Below are 6942 nucleotides of genomic sequence, written 5' to 3' on the forward strand. Positions count from 1 at the left end.
AGGTTGGACCAGGCCATGTTGAGCTGGGTCACGTGTGTACCTATTTAAGAATAGGTAGTAGAGATACAAACTTAATAAGGACACAAACACAATTAAATATATATACAGAAAATATATACAATTAAATATTCTACAGAAAAGCCCTAAAGGAACTCATTTGCATATGAGGCCACACCCCCAATGTCATCATTTTCCCACACAGCCCAACAGGAACTCATTTGCATATTAGGCCACATCCCCAGCACCAAGCTAGCTAGAACTGCGTTCCTGTTAAAAAAAAAAAAAAAAACCTCTCTCTGTGTGTATATAAAACTTAAAACATGCTTAAAACATTATCACTCATTGGTCTTAAAGATGCTTTCTTTGTATTTCTCCCATGGGATCCAGGGAACTGGGTAAAGGAAGCTCTGGCTCTTTCCTTCCTTCCCCAGGGGACCTGGGGGGGGGGGGGAGAAGCCTCAGCCAATATCAGAAAGAGAGGCTTGGCTCAGTAGCTCTACTGTGCGATTGAGAGAGCATGGAAAAACAAGTTCTGCCTCCCCCACTTCCTCCCTAAGGGAGGAGTCTCAGCCAATGGAGAAAATATAGGTTTTGCTCTGTAGATGGCAAAACAAAATGGCAGAAAAAATCCACAAAATTCCCAGGAGTTGTTGTGTGTATGCCCAGTAGAATAGTTATTTGGGAGTTAGATGAAACACCATTTGTAAATGGAATATGGAGGATGGGGTAAAGCAAAAGAGGGCATACCCAGACACCCACTGCCTTAACCAGAGCCCTGATGGAACCACTACATTTTGCAGGCCCAGCAAAAGTCCCACAGGTCCCAGGTCTCACTTGGTAGAGAGTTCTACCAGGCTGGGGAAAGGGCCAAAAAGGCCTTGGCCCTGGTTGAGTCTAAGTGGAAGTATTTGGGGCTGGGGGACCACCAGATGGTGTTGTTCAGAATAATGCAATGCTCACTGGTGAACATATGGGGAGAGTTGGTCCTGCAGATATGATGGTCCCAGACCACACAGGGCTTTGATGGTTAATACCAAAACCTTGAACTTGATCTGGTACTCAACTGGCAACCAATGCAGCTGACAAAGCTAACTATTTCCCTCATTTTTATAAAGTTCCCTCTTTTGAAATCAAATGTTATACTTTTGGACTTCAAGGGTAACTTTCCATTGGCATGAATATGGAACTTAATAACACTGTGGTCACTGTTCCCAGTAGGTATGACAACTCCTACATCTCTTACCAGATCTTGAGAGTGCTCAGAGCCAAGTCCAAGATCACTACCCTTCTGGCTGGCTCTGTGACCTGGACTGTGTACACTCATTTATGATGTCTAGACATCTCATTTTTACAGCATGACTTGAGAACATGTTTACCCAGTCAATGTGAGAACACTTGAAGTATAATAACATTATCTGCTTTAGCCACCTCCCTTCTTTGCCCATCTCAAGACCACCTCAAGAGTTTGATCAGGTGGGTGATAGTATACCCCACTTTTAAGTAACCCTTAGGGCACAGTATTTTCACCCATATTGCTTCTGTTGGGGAGTTAATTCCTCTTATGTCTTATTAATTGGTTTCTATGCCCTCTTTGAAGTACAACACAACACCTCCACCAGCCTGTTCTGCTCTGTCCTGCCTATAGAGTTTATATCCAGGAATGACTGCATCCTATAGATTTTCCCCATTCTACCATATCTGAGATATTTACGATATCTAAATTATCCTTGGGCACCAAGCTCTCCCATCTTGGCTTAAAAACTTCTAGCATTGGCATATAGACAATTAAAATGTGTTTCCCTTTCCAGTAACCCTCACCTCCCTTGACCCCTTAATCCTCACACATGGCCCTCAGCTGCCATCCTACCCTCACTTCCAAGTTCTGTTATGTTCCCATTACTATTACCTTGAGTGTTTATGCAATCAACCTTTTGAACTGACTTGTCCTGAAACAGAGGTTCCCCAGGTCCTATTGGCTTTACCCTCAAGCAGGGCCGGCCCTAGACTATTTAGTGCCCTAGGTAAGGTTAACTTCTGGCACCCCCCCCCGCCCCCGCATGAATTTTCAAAAGCAGATGAATTGTGGGGGAAATGAAATTGCTCCCTAACGCAGTCTTGTGAGATCCTGGAAGATAAGCAGAGCCAACCCTGGCAAGTACTTGCATGGGAGACCTCCATGGAATACCAGGAGTCAGGAGGTGGGGGCAGGCTTTATTCAGCCACCTCCCTGAATATCCTCCATGCACCCAGTAGAGGTCAGTCACCAGAGGTTGCCATGACTTCCAGATGCAGACACACAGCCACATACAAAATACCAAAGAAACCAATTTGAAATTGCTACTTCAAAAAAAAATTGTGAGAATGAGTAATACAACAATCTTTCATTTTCTTTCTCAAATAGAAAACAGTTTTAGCACACATCACTGTGGGGTCTGTGGGGAAGGTATTAGTGATTTTCCTGCAATGTGCAGGGAGTTGGACTAGATGACTGGAAGTCTAAAGGTGAGCTGCTTATTGTGCTGTACTCAGACCCTTTATTTAAAAGCAAAACAGAACAGAACACTGTTCTCGGGTTTTAAATAGATATTTATCAGTTAAAATGCAAACCGATGAGACTGAAAATATTTAAACAGAAACTATGCACTTATCCATGCTTACAAAATTGCTTTAAATTTATCCTAACTTATCCATGCTTAAAAATCCTTTAAATTTATATTACAGGAACTATTACACTTGACACATTCAGAACTAACAGGACAACAGAATCATATAATCATAGAGCTGGAAGGGACCTCCAGGGCCATCTTGTCCAAACCCCTGCACAATGCAGGAAATTCACGAACACCTCTTCCCCTGCACACATCCCCAGTGACCCCTACTCCATGCCCAAAAGATGGCAAAAACCTGCACTAATCAGCCCTAAACTACTTCCATTTCTGATTAATTTCTAGGCATAACACTTCAATTAAATTGCAAAGAATGTAAACTTTGAAACAGTTGTTAAACACCCCCCCTGAAAAGAATGATTGTTCAAAGATTAAATATCTCAGGCAAAGGGGAGGGGGAATCCCTAAATATTTACACTTAGCAGCCTCATTGACTTTAGGCAACACTATTTTGTGTAAGTGGAAACTGACCTTTATCTTCATATTTTTACAAATCTAAGATTTAGCTAAAGATTCTGCGTCATCTCTGTCTTCGAGAAGAAAAGACTAGTTGTCTCTTTAAGATACCCTGCTCTGTCGCTGAAACACATGGAAACCAAAACACCAACGCTTTCTTACTAACTTCCATGTGATGCACTGAAGAAACTGAAAATCAGGTTTTAATTTGGGCAACTTTGGAGAATTTTTTTTGCCTTTTTTTAAAAAAAAAATTGTTATATGGCTCAGTTATCTCTCCACTTTGGTTGTTTATGATACTGACAATAAGCTGTCCCTGCTTTCTCTCAGGATTTCTCCTGCTTTCAGTTAACTGGAATCTCCTCCTTCCCCAATGCAACCCACTCTCCAATCCTGCTTGCCTTCACATTCTAAAAGTTCTCACACAAAAAAAGAGACAACCTTGCAAGCTGGCTGGAACTAGAAAAGCAGGCAATTTAATTTCTGTATGGGATGGGAGAGAAAGGAGGAGACTTTTGTCCAATAAAAAGAAAGAGGAGAAGGGTGCTGCATGCCCCCAAATGACTCCAGGTCCCCCTCAAGCTTCAGTCAAGGGGCCCAGAGACTGAGGCACACACACCCCCTCAACATTTTGGGACTTTTGAATGAAATTTGAGAGCCAGTTTGGTGCAGTGGTTAAGTGTGTGGCCTCTTATCTGGGAGAACCGGGTTTGATTCCCCACTCCTCCACTTGCACCTGCTGGAATGGCCTTGGGTTAGCCATAGCTATCGCAGGAGCTGTCCTTGAAACGGCAGCTGCTGTGAGGGCCTTCTCAGCCCCACCCAACTCACAGGGTGTCTGTTGTGGGGGAAGAAGACATAGGAGATTGTAAGCCGCTCTGAGTCTCTGATTCAGGGAGAAGGGCGGGGTATAAATCTGCAATTCTTCTTCTTCTTCTTCTCTTGTTTTGGGGCACCATGGGCTCTAATGTCTTTCTGCTCCCTTTTGGCTGCTCCTGGTCATGATACTCACAGCACAGAATCTACAACCGAGGAAAGGGGTAGGGAGGAAACAGACTCACACAGGCAAAGTTACAGCCAAGTTCACTCATTGACTAAGTGAGAGACACATGAGAGAGGAAGCCCTCTTAGTACAGCCCTGCGAGGAAGACCACTCTAACACACACATGCACACTCTCTCTCACCCCAACCCAATGTACCCTTCTGGCTCCCTGCGAAGGCAAAAGACAGCACCTGGCCCCACTGAGGGCTGTTGGGGGTGGGGCTTAGCAGCTGGTGAGCAGGACCTCCCTGGCTGCCTGCCAAACTGCCTGCTCAACTCTCATACTTAAAAAAACCCCTCTGCTTTCAAAGGGGGGGAACTCTTGGGAGCCACACAGGAGGGGTTCAAGAGAAGGAAGGTTCACTCCCCTTCCAGTCTCCAGTTCGAAGACACAGCTCTCACCATGATTGGGAAAGTTGTGGGCTGTTTTGCCATGCTGGTCAGTTTTTCAGCTCCTTGCCCTCTCCTCCCTGCAGCCTGTCCAGTCACCCTTCCTCGAGCCTTGGCCTTGCACATGAGTAGCCTTCTGGTCTGGATCCACTGGTGTCTGTGCTCCTCCACCCACAGCTGCTGGCAAGTGGCGGCCATGTGTGCTGCTACTGCCAGCTAGTTGCGCAAGCACAACCCAGTGCTGCGCTGTACAGTTTAGGGGGAAGCCGGGGAAGGGAAGCAGGCTGGCAGAGTGTATGATGTCACTGTGTCAAGTAGGCAGCCATATTGGTCTGAAGCAGTAGAACAGAGTAGAAGTCAAACAGCACCTTTAAGACCAACAAAGTTTTATTCAGAATGTAAGCTTTCGTATGTATAGAATGATGTTAAAAAGTAAATTAGGTTGCCAAGAACATCACAAGGAAACACATGTCCTTCTATTTTACCTAGATTTATAGCAAAAGCAATTAACAGGCAACTTTTATTACCTTTTATTGGTTTCCCACGTAAGTGCTATACAGACCAAATAATCTTCCAATTTATTACACTATTTTGCGATCTGACCCTAACTTAGTATCCATTTACACTCTTAACCCACCAGCTATATGTATTTTAGCTCACTGTACCCCATCCCCTCGTCTGAAGAAGTATGTATGCATATGAAAGCTTACATTCTGAATAAAACGTTGTTGGTCTTAAAGGTGCTACTTGACTCCTACTCTGTTCTTAGGCTTCCCAATCCCCAGGTCCCAGCGGGGGATCCCCCATTTTGACATGCTTCACCCCCAAAGTCTCCTGGCTCCGCCTCCAAAGTTCCCAGATATTTCTTGAATTGGACTTGGCAACCCTATCTGTTCCACATTTCCCAGTGTCATTGGTGCCTACATTCCTAATGATCATATCACCCACTACCAAAAGCCTACCTCCCTGCAACAGAGCAATCCCAAATTTCAAATGGATTTAGAAGAGTGTAATATCATCTAAATTAGCTTCTATGATGTACACTTAAATAGCTCTGGGTGGTTTTCCATATACATCTTTCTTTAGCAGTTGTCTAACTATGCTTTTTACCTCCATTTGGGTGAGAATTAGATTGTCCTGAAAGCATGACATTCTTCAGATCCTAACAATACAATCCTATGCAGAGTTACTCCAAACTGAGCCCATTGATTTGAACTGAATTAGACTGCGGTAGCTCCCATAAGAGAGGAGTGTAGGACTATTCTGTGACAGACATGACTTAAAGGAGATTATTCTCAATAAAGGTTTCAAAACTAATCCTGCATACATGAATTCTGGGATCTCCAAATATGTATACATCTGCTGGGTATATATCAGAACTGCCTGATCCACACATGGTATAGGAAGCTATTTTGCTTTCAATTTTCACTCTGTCCATCAAAAAAACCCCCCTTAAACTCTTTTAAACTACTTTCAGTGTGCATTTTAAGCTATTAAAACTCGTTTTATAGTGCATTCTTAAGGTTTACAACTTATGCACATAGTATTTCAATAACCAATCATTAGCATAAATCTTCACAAAATGTAAATATAGTAAGAATCATTATAGCAAGCTGATGAGCATTCCCGGGAATAGTGACATTAAGAAAATGAAATTGTGAGGACAAAGACCTGGCATATATGAAATAAAAAGTCAATTTAAATGCACAAAATAGCTGAAAGGAAAATATGCACAAACACTGGCTATGTTAATGCAGCTTGTGTTGCAGGGAAATAGAGGGAAGGTCACTGAGTAGATGAAGAGAAAAGGCAGAACACAAGATGCCGCTTTACAATGTCAAGCACAAAGGCAGCTCTAATCACAGATTTCAGAAGGGGAACCTAGAAAATTATTTTACTGTGAATGGCAAAGCAGTTCATAAAGGAAAAATAAGCCCCACAAATAGGAGTATTATTAAATAGACTTTTAAAAACAGAACACATAAGCTAGAACTATTTTAACAGTGTGCACAGATAAGACTGAAAGGGAGATGCTAGGATGTTTTTCCTTATATAAATAGAACAGAGTAAGCTGACATATCCCTTCTTCAGTACAAAATCGTTTGTCATGTAGAATGCTGAGCAAATTATTCTCCTCTACTTAATATGTTATTGCCCAGTTTCTGCATCACTGGACTCCTTGAGGAATGGATTCACACAGCAGCCACTTGTGGGGCCACTTTACTTTTGCCTGAATGGCACTGAACAGCAGTAAATTTCTGGACTGTTGAGGTGTGTGTCTAGTTCCTGCATTACCCTTTCTTTTATTCATTGAACTAGAGTAAGCAATCTTGCTGGCTGTATGAAGGCTACATTGCTGCAGCCATATTTTGTCAGTTTCAGTTTTAT

The 6942-nt window shown here is 42.9% G+C and overlaps 1 protein-coding gene across 1 annotated transcript in view; it reads right to left on the reverse strand.

The window, feature by feature from the left end:
* Positions 1 to 6942, reverse strand: part of ATRNL1 (attractin like 1) — a 1015273-nt gene that overhangs the window by 651027 nt on the left and 357304 nt on the right. The gene's annotated exons all lie outside the window — the stretch shown is intronic.

The sequence above is a fragment of the Heteronotia binoei genome, chromosome 6 (genome assembly GCF_032191835.1).
Source record: "Heteronotia binoei isolate CCM8104 ecotype False Entrance Well chromosome 6, APGP_CSIRO_Hbin_v1, whole genome shotgun sequence".
Classification (NCBI taxonomy): Eukaryota; Metazoa; Chordata; class Lepidosauria; order Squamata; family Gekkonidae; genus Heteronotia; species Heteronotia binoei.